Consider the following 14,019-nt stretch of genomic DNA (forward strand, 5'->3'; position numbering starts at 1 on the left):
TTCAGACTTACATATAAATAAAATGGAAATAATGTAAGTTATTTATTCTTTCTCTGAAGACCGGTACCAAATGGCCCCTGGACCTACGGTATCAGTCCACGGCCCGGGAGTTGGGGACCACTGGGTTAGGGGGTCTATGGCATTTAGCAAATTATATATACGTAGTAATTAAACATTTGTTCATTCATTGTGGTGGACCTCAGAACAGAAGGAATAGAATTAAAAGTACTCATTAACAGACATCATACTTGCAAGACATTATTTTATGCGACCCTATTCTAATGTACTCTATTTGAATGTTTGTGATAAGTACTGTCATCTTCGGTAGAGACTGTTTCTCTGTTTCTGGGGGTGATTAAAAGGGAGTGACTCACCTATTTCTACATGCCGTGTGAGTGTGGTCCATGGAGGGTTCACATGACATTTCCCAGATCTCCATTCCTGCTCTCATCACTCGTTTCAGGATTCACACTTAAATAGGTTCCAAACAACAGCCTTTCATTGCATGTTCCATTTTTATTTATTTTGGTGTGTGTGTTTTGAGTAATGTGAGGTCACCGAGTAGATCTAAATGAGATGAGATTGACAGGAACAATTCTGGCCTCACATCAATGCATATAGACATTCATGGAGTGGGAGGAGAAAGGGGTGCCCTGTGGACTACAGACGGGACTGAGACTGAATATAAAGACAGAGGCGCTGGGGAGCGGAGCCACCATCAGGGAGACTCATCACAGTCACTGCAGCCAAGTCGGTGTTGTCCCTCCCAAGATGAAGCTGCTGCTGCTGTGTCTGGGGCTGACCCTGGTCTGTGCCCACGAGGGAGGACACCATGAAGTTGTGACAAGCAACTTTGATATGTCAAAGGTAGAGTCGGGGGAGCATAGGGCGTGTGACTTAAAGGGTGACTGTGGGGATACTGAAGCAAGGCGGCCCCACTGGACAGGAAGAAGTTTTGACATGTTAGAGAGAAAGGGGTGGTTTTTGAGATGGAATAAGAGCAATAGTCCTATGTAGAAAGACGACAGCACTTGGGGACCTTCATTTTCACTTGAGGGACAATGGAAAGAGCCTTACATATGGTGTCAATTGACCTGAGTTCTCATGCCGTCTTCGCATCAGCACTCAGAGTCTGGCCCATCAGACAGGGTTCACGGAGATGAGTGTCCATGAGTTGCTCCATCTTCTCTTCTCTCCCAGCCATTTTACTGATTTATTGCAGCTCTCAGGGGAGTGGTATACTGTCATGCTGGCCTCAGATGTGAAGAAAAAGATAGAAGAAAATGGTAACCTGAGGATCTAAGTGGAATCCATGCAAAAACTGGCCAACTCTTCCCTATTTTTAAAATATCATACAGAGTAAGTAGCCTTTTATATTTGAGAAAAAAGAACAAAAGATTGCATATGCTCTTGTAGCTTACACATACACACACGCGCACACACACCATAACATATGCACACACCACAGGCACAAACACATACGTACATGTGTGCACTTACATTGTGGGCCTGTATCCAAATCTCAGTCACTCATCCGGCACTCTTCCATGGCTCCATGACCTGAATCTTTTCTAGACTCAGAGAGAAGAACTGGTGAGAGGACTAAATTTAACTGGGACTACAGGAGGTGAGGGCGAGTTAACTGGAACCAGACACGCGGGTTACAGGTGGAATGGGAGGAAGCCGGCTCCATCCTATCTCTTGGGCTTCGGCTTATTCTGTTTTACAGGAAAATGGAGAATGTATTGAATTCACAATCACTGGTCACCCAATGAAAAGGAACATTGTATATAGTACTATCTGTAAGTATACATAAAAATAAGTCTTTGTAAATTTTACTTTAAATAGCAAGTAATTTACTAAATCCCAATAGGTTCTTGATCTATTTTTTTTTTAAGTTAAAAGAGGGGAGACTATGAGACAGACTGCCTAGTGCCCTGACCGGAACCCACCCAACAATTCCCGTTTAGGACCCACGCTTGAACCAAGCAAGCTATTCAAGTGTCTGAGGCTGATGTGCTTGAACCAACTGAACTATCCTAAGTTTCCAGGGCCAACACTCAAATCAGTCAAGCCACTGGTTGCAAGAGAGGAAGAGAGTGAGTAGGGGGAGAGGAAGAGGAACTGATAATCACTTCACAGGTGTGCCTTGACCAGAAATCAAACACAGGATGTCTGCACGCTGGGCTGACACTCTTAACAACTGAGCCAGCTGGCGAGGCCCTTGAGCTATTTAAGATCAATGCTATTTAAGTACTATACATCAGGTTATGTAATAGTCAATATCCTCAAGCTGGAAGAACCTTGTGTGCTAAAGCCAATACCTGGCACATAAAGCCATTAAAATAAGGTGGCTGTTTGGTCATATGTAACACCTGCAACAAAAGTAAAAGGGCACACAAAAAAAGTACGTTTTCCGAATAGCTTCTGAATCCCTGCTCACTCTCTGAAGGATTCTGGTGGCAACTGCCACAGTGCATTGCATGGATTAAGGCTGGGTGTATAATGTCAGTGGGGACAATGGAGAGCGCAGAGACACATGGATGGCAGAGATGGCTGAGGGCAGCAGGTGAGCCTCACAGAGAAAAATAGAAGGTAAGTTGCAGCTGTGGCTGGATCTTCAACCACTAGTCATCAACGTGCCACTAGTTGTAAATTATCCCTTTGCAGGCACCTGATGAAGCCTAGGGAGATGTAAAGGGGAATATTAGATATCACTAGATTCTGTTCTGTGAAACAAGATGAGTAAAAAGTTTCACTTACTTCCCAGGAACCAAAGAATTCTTAGCTGTGTCCTGTTTCCTCCACAGATGATGGATACAATCTATTTCACATAGCTGAAGCAGTCTATAGTGAATATATTATTTATTAAGACTTGAATTTTAAGAATGATAATGTAACTCAATTCATAAAGCTGTTCACTAGAGTATCTTCTTGCTGGCACTCACCTTGGAGGGGGCTGAAAACAAAATGCTCCTCCCTTTCTTACCCTGGGACATCTGTCCTCCTCTGAAGAGAGGTGCTCACCTTGGGGAATCCCACGGTCTCAGTGATGGGAAGATGAATCTCTCTTCATGCCCCAGTATCCTAAAAATGTCAAATTTAAAACCAGTTATACTTCATCTCTAACTTCTCGTTCAGCACCAATCACTGACATCCATTTCCCATCCACTTGTCCCCATGCCACCAAGAGCCTCAACGACCAACACACAAGTCTCTGCAGTTACTATCACTATTTCCGCAGGACAAAACCCAGATTTGAGTCCAAATATCAAACAAAGATTTGAGCAAGTTCGCCTACAACAGAGAATTTTTCAGGAAAACATACTGGATATGACCAATGGTGGTAAGTTTAGATCTCTCCAATTTTCACTCCCCAAATTTCTGTGATACTGAATGGAGCCCTTTATGAGAAGAAACACCTCCAATCAGTTCCCTCTGCCCTAAGCTGGAAAATCCTTTGTTCCTTGCTGGGAAGTAAATGGGTGGGAGAGTGACTGTGCTCTGTTCTGCCTCTGCAGATCGCTGCTCCCACCTCCGAGGGAGCGATGGTGCCCAGGGCTCCAGGTGGGTGATGTCTGGTGGAGAGGGGGTGGCCCAGGGATCACTGCTTTCCAAAACCAATAAAGGGTTTTGTCCAGAGAGAGCAATAAAAAGAATTTAATAACAAAGATTGCAGGGTGAGTTTGAAATTTGGAGTAGTGTTTCCTGGGTTCAGAATAAACACGTTCTGTGAATTTTACGGCAATTGACCAAAGAAATTAAAAAGAAAACAATGATGCATACCGTACATAGTCACTGAATGGATATCCTCCTGGTGAAATGGTCTCAGCTCCTGATAATGTCCTCAATATTGTTAAGACGGAAAATATGATATAGGAAAAGAGTACTAGGATATGAGTATGAAACTCAAAGATACGTCTGTGTTTACCCATTGTCCAAGTCCCAAAGCTGTGGTCTAACCCTCCAACTTGTGGCAATAATGTCTTCCTTTGATCTCTGCACATCCTTGACTTCTGACCTAGAAATAGACTCGCCCACCTTCAAGTTGTCCTCCACCAGGAGAATCAGACCTGAATTTCCTCATCTGTTTCCCACCTCAGATTCACTGTGGGGCTCTATTCAGATGAAATATGGGGAAGTCTTAGCAGCTATGGCTTTGTACAGTCAGCATTTAATAAAAGATAGGCTATGGTTATTGACATTCTTTCTCAATTTATCAAAAATTTATCAAAACTTTGAATGTGGACCATGGCAGACAGCAGCCTAAGTCTTTCATTGATTCCTCTCTCTTATCACAGACTGAGTTTAGGGAGGCTATAATAGATCAGTCAGAGAAAAAAGAAATCGTTGACTCAATGCACTCCTTCCTCATATTTCATCTAATAACAAGTTAGAATGCAGGCTGATGTTTATTTCTTCATGTTTTCTATGTGTAATAGAAATTCCCTTTGTCTCAACGGAACCGGGAAGTACTTGATGAGTGTCTTTGTTCCTCTGTCATCTGCTTATTTAGTGCTGTGTGAATCTTTCCTCACCTGGGAGCCAGGATCTTCATTCTATGGTCTCATGTCATTTTGTGACAAGGTATGTGAGCCAGTTTCCATCACTATCGTCCATGAAGGCTTTATCCCTGCAGGATTTTCCCTAATCGTCTAGAAAGACTCATCAACTCGCTAAGAATCAAAAGTTTTCTTTAAATGTACAACTCTCTTTACCAGACCTCGGAGAACACTGGCATGAGTAAGACGTTCCTCTATCTGTCAATAAATGATTCGTCTTGCACTCATGTGATCATCTCTATGTATGTGAGTGACAAGGGGCTGACACAGTGAATGCGGGGCTTCCATGTCCCTGTTCCCAAAGGTCCCGTTTTTCCTCAGAGTCTTCCCTGAGTTTCAGATTCTCCCTCCCTTGCAGTAATTCTCTGTGTCCCAGAGACTTATGGGACAATAATTCCCAGTGAGTGCTGCTTGCCCTTTAAACTGCCTATTTCTTAGTGACCATATAATGCAAACTTTGAGACTTGTCCCACACTTTCTACTCTCCATGGATTCTCTCTCTCGATGGGGAGTGAGAGTTAGATGCTGCTGAGGCTGAGACCAGTCACCATGTGTCAGGACCTGTCCCCACACCCCAGCTTCTCTCCATCACCCAGCTCTGACAGAGTCGGGACCCTCAGGCTTTCAGAATACCTCCTTCAGCCACCGGATTATCTGCTGTGAGCACATTCAGTGAGAGCCCACGAAATGGGAGCACTAGTAATTTTAGTGATCTGTACTTGGTGTTTTCAGGAGACAACAAAAAGACTGAAGATTGTTTACCTCTTATTTTAAGATCCTGTGGGTGATCCTTACCAGTTGGCTCAGTGGTAGAGAGTCGGCCCAGTGTGTGGACGTCCCAGGTTCCATTCCTGGTCTGGGCACACAGGGGAAGCATCCATCTGTTTCTCCCCCCTCACCCCACTTCTGGTCCCACAGCCATGGATTGAGTGGTTCCAGCACAGTTGGCCCTGGATGATTAGGATGGCTCCTTGGCCACGCCTCAGGCTCTAAATTATTGGCTTGGTTGCCAAGCAACAGAGCAGCTGCCTAGATTGGCAGAGCATTACCTCGTTGGGGACTTGCCGAGTGGATCTTGGTCAGGGTGCATGCTAGATTCTGTGTCTGCCACCCCACCTCTCACTTAAAAAAAAAGGGGGGGGTGGACCTATGGGCTTTGGAGAAAAGGAAGCTAGGGATCTTCTTCCAATTATGGCCCTTTCTTTAATCAGATGATTAAAAAGTGTTATAGTGTCAGTGTCCTGGCCTATGGTTCAGTGATTAAGCATCTTCCTGGCACACCAAGGTCACCGGTTGAATCCCTGGTCAGGGCAGTAGGAGAAGCATTGAATAAGTACACAAGTAATTGCAGCAACTAAGTCAAACAAAGAGTTGATTCTCTCTCTCTCTCTTTCTCTCTCAAGGTCTCTCTGTCTTTCAACATCAATTAAAAAAGACAGTGTCGCCTGACCTGTGGTGGCACAGTGGGATAAAGCGTCGACCTGGAACACTGAGGTCGCCGGTTCGAAACCTTGGGCTTGCCTGGTCAAGGCACATATGGGAGTTGATGCTTCCTGCTCCTCCCCCCCCTCTCTCTCTCTGTCTCTCTCATTCCTCTCTCTCTAAAAAAATCAATAAATAAAATATTTAAAAAAAAAAAAAAAAAAAGCCAGTGTCAAAGTCATATTTGTGTTGGAACAGAACTCTACGGGGAAGGATTTGTCATGTACAAGGAATGACTCACTCATCATGAGCATAAGGCTAATGACAGAAGGCTTTCTGGGGATCTGATGCTACCTATGTTACTCGGCCTCTATTTCAGCAGAATAAATTAGGTTCAGGCTTATTTCTCCTGACTAATGCACTTGGCCTGGCTTGCTGACAAGTCTCAAAAGGCTATGTAAAATGAAAACCAGTCACCCCTGGACCTGTCATTTTAAATGTTGTCATTTAAGGGCAGAATAGCTAATGCCCACAGGACATGGCCTAGCAGGTCCTTGGGAATGTTAAGAACATAACAAACAATAACAATCATTGCAAGGAAGATCACTCGGATGGTGGGAGATGAGTGGGTGTCACATGTCAGGAAACTGCAGCCTCAGGGAGGCACTGATAGCCCCTAGGCTGCTGCCTGGTCAGGATGGCAGCTTAAGCTTTCTTGAAACCTAACCCTCAATTCCAAGAATTTCAGCAAATGAGGCAAGAAATGTTAAGTACATTCAAAAGCACAGGATGAAGACATCAGTCGATCAGAAACTGAACAAAGTTGTCATTTTCAAAAGAAAAGGAAAAAGGAAAGCAGTCCTGTCCACTGGGTTCTGAGGACAAATCTGGGTCACCCAGGCGGGGTGGGTCACAGCGCTCAGGCAGGGAGGCCGACTGAAGATGCAAAGCTCTGAGAAGCAGGAGCTGAGCCAGAGTGACTTGGTGACAGATCCTCTCCTTCTGCTGGGGTCACAGAGAGAAACTGACTGCCACTGGCTACAAGGAGGCACCACTACCCATTTGAGAATGAAACACATGCAGTCCCTGCCCTCCTGGAACGGCCTGAGCCCCATGGCTAAGCTTCAGTGTTATCTCCAGCCGGCCAGACAGGTCAGGTGGCCAGTTGTTTTGTTGGACACAAACATTCACATGAAACAACATCAGACAACATCTCTTCGAGATTGTTATTACCATATTATTATTAAAACTTAATAAAAGAAATTTTTTTTAAAAATTAAAAGTTAAAAATGAAATTTCAAAAAACTGTATTATTGTGCAATCCAAATACATGTCTCTCTCTTGGCTAAAATGAGTGGCTGCTGCTTCTTTATCAGTACAGCTTTACAGCCATGCTTCTCTCCACTCCCTGTAAGTAAGATACGGATCCATTCAAGATTGACATCCCCTGATCTCTGATAGCACTCACAGCTTCCTTAGTTTGTCCCCAAGTCCTAAAAGTAAGTAAGTTCTTCATAACACACTATGACTGGGACACCATGTTCCCCATGGTGAGCATACTCCCTAGCTGAAAAAATTACCCAGTCTTTCAACCACCAAATGGACCTGGTAGTCTTTCTTTGAAGAGTGTTAACATTTTTAGGACTAGACACCAGCCTGCTCCATGTATGTGCCCCTTGAAATTCTGGGATGCAACCAGCTTAATCACAAATACAGGGCCTGTTTTAATGTTTGTATCTGGTAGGGACAAGGACACAGGATGCCTCAAGCATTAGGGATGATAGAATTGACTTACTCCAGTTAGGTGGAGGAACTGGCTCTTTGGGGAACAATAAATATCATCAGGTGGACATTTCTGTAGTTTTTCTAGCTAGAAAAAGAAATTATAACAAGGAGAGAGAGTCCCAACCAGAGCCCAGTACATTTGCTTATAGAATGAAGTTTTTATTGAGTACATACAGCATTTCTCCACCTACATTGAATGTTGCTTGAAGAAATGGATGACATCTCCTACTTCTCCATTTCTGTTAGGTGATCTATGGTATGTAGCAAATTATATGTACATAGTGATTAAACATTTGTTCATTCATTGTGGTTGAATTCAGAATACAAGAAATAAAAAATAAAAAGTACTTATTACCAGACACCATACTTTCCAGACATTATTTTATGCAATCTTATTCTAATCTACTCTATTTGAATGTTTGTGATAGGTACTGTAGCTATAGTAGAGATGGTTTCTTTGTTTCTGAGGGAAATTAAAATGGAGAGATTCAACTATTTCTACACGCCATGTGAGTGGTGGTTCATGGAGGGTCCACACATGCCATTTCCCAGATCTGTTCCATTCCTGCTGCTCATCACTGGTTTCAGATTTCACAGTTCAATCTGGTTCCAAAAGACAGTCATCCATTGCATGCACTGTTATTTTGTTGTTGTTGTTGTTTAGAGTGTGTGTTTTGAGTAATGTCAAGTCACTGAGATCTAAAAGAGATGAGATTGGCAGGAACAGTTCTGACCTCACACCAGTGAATACAGACATTCATGAAGTGGGAGGAGAAAAGGGTGCCCTATGGACTAAAGACTGGACCCAGACTGAATATAAAGACAGAGGCGCTGGGGAGTGGAGCCACCATCAGGGAGACTCACCCCAGTGACTGCAGCCAGGTCAGTGTTGTCCCTCCCAAGATGAAGCTGCAGCTGCTGTATCTGGGGTTGACCCTGGTCTGTGCCCATGAGGGAGGACACCATGAAGTTGTGACAAGCAACTTCAATATGTCAAAGGTAGAGTTGGGGGAGAATAGGGAGTCTGACTTAGGGGTGGCTGTGGGGATACTGACGCAAGGTGGCCTCACGGGACAGGAAGAGGTTTCGACATGTTAGAGAAAGCGGTGATTTTTTACATTGGACTAAGAGCAATTGTCCTCTGTGGAAAGAAGACAGCATTTGGGGACCTCTATTTTCAGTGGAAGGACAGTGAAAAGAACCTCACATGTGGTGTCAATTGACCTGACTTCTCATGCCGTCTTCGCATCAGCACTCAGAGTCTGGCCCATCGGGCAGAGTTCACGGAGACGAGTGTCCATGAGATGCTCCGTCTTCTCTTCTCTCCCAGCCATTTTACTGATTTATTGCAGGTCTTAGGGGAGTGGTGTACTGTCATGCTGGCCTCAGATGATAAGGAAAGGATAGACGAAAATGGTAAGGAGAGGATATATGTGGAGAACATTCAAGAACTTTCCAACTCTTCTTTTCGTTTTACTTTTCATATAAAGTAAGTACAGCCTTTTCTTTTGGGGGGGGAAATGAAACACTGCATATGCTCTTGTAGCTCTACACACACACACACACCACACAACATAAACACACACCACACCACAGGCACAAATACACACATGCATGTGTGCACTTACATTGTAGGCTCGTATCCAAAATCTGTCACTCATCCGGCACTCTCCCATGGCTCAATGACCTGAATCTCTTCTAGACTCAGAGAGAAGAACTGGTGAGAGGATTGAATTTAAATGGGACTACAGGAGGTGAGGGCAAGTTAACTGGAACCAGACTGTAGGGATAGAGGTGGAATGTGAGGGCCCCAGCTCCATTATGATCTCTTGGACATCTACTCATTCTGCTTTACAGGGAAAATGGAGACTGTACTGAATTTGCTATGATCCTTCACCCAACAGAAAATAAAGATGTATATACAGCTATCAGTAAGTATACACAAAATAAATCTTTGTAAATTCTACCTCACAAGGCAAGAAATTTGCTAAATTCTTGTAGGATCTTAATTCATTTTTATTAAGTTAAGAGAGGGCATACTGTGAGATACAGTCCTACTAGTGACCCGATCAGAATCTAGTCGGAACACTATTTAGGACCGAAGCTTGAATTAACCCAGCTATCCTCAGCACATAAGGCTGACATGTTCAGAACAATAGAAGTATCCTCAGCTTCCGGGGCTAACGCTCAGACCAATCAAGCCACTGGTTGCAAGAGGGGAAGAGTGAGAATAGGGGGAGAGGGAGAGGGAGAGGGATAGGAAAAGCAGGTAATGGTCGATTCATATGTGTACCTTGACTAGAGATCAAACCCAAGATGTCCACATGCGAGGCTGATGCTTTATCCATTGAGTCAGCTGGTGTGGGACTTGATATATTTATGATCAATGCTATTTAAGTAATATACATTAGGTTGTGTAACAGTCAGTATCCTCAAGCTGGAAAAACCTTGTGTGTAAATGCCAATACCTGGCACATAAAGTCATTAGAATAAGATGGCTGTTTGGTCATATGTAACAGGTGTAACAAAAGTAAAAAGGCACAAAAAAAGTACACTTTACAGATAGCTTCGGATTCCTTGGTAACTCTCTGATGCTTTTTTGTGGCCACTGCCACACTGCATTGCATGGATTAGTGCTGGGTGTATAATATCAGTGGGGCTTATGGACAGGACAGAGACACACAGATGGCAGAGATGGCTGAGGGTGGTAGGTGAGCCTCATGGAGGATAATAGAAGTTAAGTTGCAGCTGTGGCTGAATTTTCTCTCACTAGTCATCAATGTGCCACTGGTTGTCAATTCTACACTTTGCAGGCACCTGATGAAGCCTAAAAAGATGCAAATGAGGACATTAGATATCCCTAGAGTCTGTTCTGTGAAAGAGATGGATAAAGACTTTCACTTGCTCCCTGTGACCAGATAGTTCTGAGCTGTGTCCTGTTTCCTCCACAGATAATGGATACAATCTATTTAATATAGTTGAAGCAGTTTATAGTGAATACCTTATCACTTACATCTCGAATTTCAAGAATGATAAAGAAACCAAATTCATAGAGCTGTACGGTAGAGTATCTTCATTCTGACATCCACCTTGCAGTGGGCTGGATACAAAATGCTCCTCCCATTCTTACCTTGGGACATCTGTCTTCCCCTGAAGAGAGGTGCTTACCTGGGGGCATCATTCAGGCTTGGTGATGGGAAGGTCTCTCTTCATGCCCCAATGATATCCTAAACTGTCAAAATCAAGACCAGATATAACTTATTCCTAACTTCTGCCTAAGCACCAATCTCTGCCATCCATTGGCCATCTCCCAGTTCCCACGCCACCAAGAGCATCAATGACCAACACACAAGACACAGAAGTTATTGTCACTCTTTATACAGCACGAGAACCAGATCTGAGTCCAAATCTCAAGAAACGGTTTGAGGAACTTTGCCTACAACAGGGAATCCCTAAGGAAAACATACTGGATGTGACCAATGTCGGTAAGTTTAGCTCTCTGGTTTTCTCTCCCCAAATTTCCATAAAATTGAATGGAGACATTTAAGAGAAGAAACTCCTCCAATCAGATCCCTCTTCCCTAACCTGAAAAATCCATTGGTTTCTTGCTGGGGAGTAAATGGGTTGGAGAGTGACTGTGCTTGTTCTGCCTCTGCAGATCGCTGCCTCCACAACCGAGGGAGCAACGGTGCCCAGGCCTCCAGGTGGGTGATGTCTGATGGAGAGGGGGTGGCCCAGGGACCACTGCTTTACAAAGCCAATAGAGAGTGATGTCCAGAGATTGTAATAGAAATAATTTGGTCAGGATGCTTACAGGGTGAATGTGAAATTTGGAGTAGGCGTTTCTGTGTTCAGGACACACATGTTCTATGAATTTCAGAGCAAGTGAGCTAAACAATTGGAAAGGAAATAATGTTGTGTATGGTACGAAGTCACTGTGTGGATATCCTCTTAGTGAAAAGGCCTCAGTAATTAATAATGTCCTCAATATTGTTAAGACTGAAAATGTAAAATAGGAAATGAGTACTAGGTTGAGAGTATGAAACTCAAATACATAGCAGTGTTTTATCCATAATCCAAGCCTCAACGCTGTGGTCTCACCCTCTAATTTGTGGCAATAATGTCTTCCTTTGATCTCTGCACATCCTGCACTTCTGATCTGGAAATAGACTGACTCACCTTCCAGTTGTCCTCCACCAGGAGAATCGGTTCTGAATTTCCTCATCTGCTTCCTACCTCAGACTTACTGTGGGGCTCTATTCAGATGATATATGGGGAAGTCTAGCAACTATGGCTTTGTACAGTCAGCATTTAATAAAAGATACTTATGATTATTGCCATTCTTCCTCAATTTATTAAAAATTCCTCAAAACTTTTAATGTGGATGATGGCAGATACTAGTATCGGGTCCTTCATTGATTTCTCTTTTCATAGACTGAGTTTAGGGAAAAGTATGATGACATTAATGATAGAAAAGAGAAATTATTGAATCAATGTCCTCCTTCCCAGTATTCTGTCTAGTAACAAGTAAATAAGCAGGTTGATGTTTATTTCTTCACCTTTTCTATGTGTAATAGAAATTCTCTTTGTCTCAGTGGAACCCAAGAAGTGCTTAATGAGTGTCTTTGTTCTGTCATCTGCTTATTTAGAGTTGTGTGAATCCTTCCTCACCTGGGAGCCAGGATCTTCATTCTATGGTCTCATGTCATTTTGTGACAAGATGTGTGAGCCAGTTTTCATCACTATCATCCATGAAGGCATTATCCCTGCATCTTAAGGATTTTATGAAACTGTAAAGAAAGACTCATCAACTTGCCAAGAATCAAAAGTTTTCTACCAATTTCTGACCCTCTTTGCTAGATCCAGGAGAACTCTGCCATGAAAAAGATGTTCCTCTATCTGTCAATAAATGATTAGTCTTGTATTCATTCGATGGTCTCTGTGTATGTGAGTGACAAGGGGCTGACACTAGCTACTGCCGGTCCTTCTTGGCCCTGCACACAAATGGTGCTCTTGCTTCTCAGAGTCTTCCCTGAGCTTCAGATTCTCCCTCCCCTGCAGTAATTCTCTGTCCCTGTGAGTGCTTCTTGTGCATTAAATTGCCTATTTCTTAGTGATTCTATTCTGCCAAGTATGACACTTGCTCTACAGTTTGTCCCTCCAGGGATTCTCTTTCATATTGGGCAGGGAAGGATACATGTTGCTGAGACTGAGACCAGCCCGCCATGTGTCAGGACCTGTCTTCACACCCCAGCTTCTCTCCATCACCTGTCTCTGCCAGTCGGCATCTCATGCTTTCAGAATACCTCCTTCAGCCACTGTGGTTATCTGCTGTGCGCCATTTCCCTGAGAGGCCATGAAATGTGAGCACTAGCGGTCCCTAGCGGTCTGTACTGGGTGCCATCAGGAGGCATCAGGGATGTTGAAAGTTCTTACCTCTTATTTTGGGAGCCTGTGGGCTTTGGAGAAAGTAAAGTTAGGGTTCAACCTCCAACCCTAATCCTTTCCTCATATCAGATGATTAAGAACAATGTCAGTGCCCTGGCCGGTGGTTCAGTTGTGGTTAATCTTCATCCTAGTCCACTGAGGTCAAATGTTTGATCTCCGGTCAGGGCAGATAGATAGGAGAAGCAACTAATATATACACAAGTAAATGGAACAACTAAATCAAACAATGAGTTGATGCTTCTTTCTCTCTCTCTCTCAAGCTCTCTCTTCTCAAAATCACTCAAAATAAACAAACAAACACAAAGAATATCAGTGTCAAAATCACACTTCAGTGTTGGAACAGAACTACATGGGGTGGGGTTTGTCATGTACAAAAAACAGCACAGTCATCATGAGCATAAGGTTAATGACAGAAGTCTTTCTACATATCTGATGCTTCCATCTTACTCTGCCTCCATGTCAGAAGAATAAGTTAGCTTCAGGCTTATTTCTCCTGACTTATACACTTGGCCTGGTTTGCGGACAAGTGGCAAAAGGCTATGTAGAAAGCAAACCAGTCATGCTGGAATTGTCATTTTATATACTGCCATTAAAGAAACAGATAAAATATTCCAAAAGCAATACATACTAGCAAAATTGAATACAACAACACATTAAAAAAATAATACCTCACAATCAAGCGGGATTTGTTCCAGGAGGAGCACAAGGATAGTTCAACATATGTAAATAGATCAACGTAATATACCACATCAACAAAACAAGGAACAAAAATTATATGATCTTGTCAATAGATTCTGAAAAG

General features: G+C 43.2%; 1 pseudogene; it reads left to right on the forward strand.

Annotated features, from left to right (window-relative positions):
- The first annotated feature begins 764 nt into the window (after positions 1 to 764).
- LOC136322183 (allergen Fel d 4-like) overlaps positions 765 to 14,019 on the forward strand; it is a 35,423-nt pseudogene continuing 22,168 nt past the window's right edge.

Source organism: Saccopteryx bilineata, chromosome 2, assembly GCF_036850765.1.
Source record: "Saccopteryx bilineata isolate mSacBil1 chromosome 2, mSacBil1_pri_phased_curated, whole genome shotgun sequence".
In the NCBI taxonomy this organism is placed as follows: Eukaryota; Metazoa; Chordata; class Mammalia; order Chiroptera; family Emballonuridae; genus Saccopteryx; species Saccopteryx bilineata.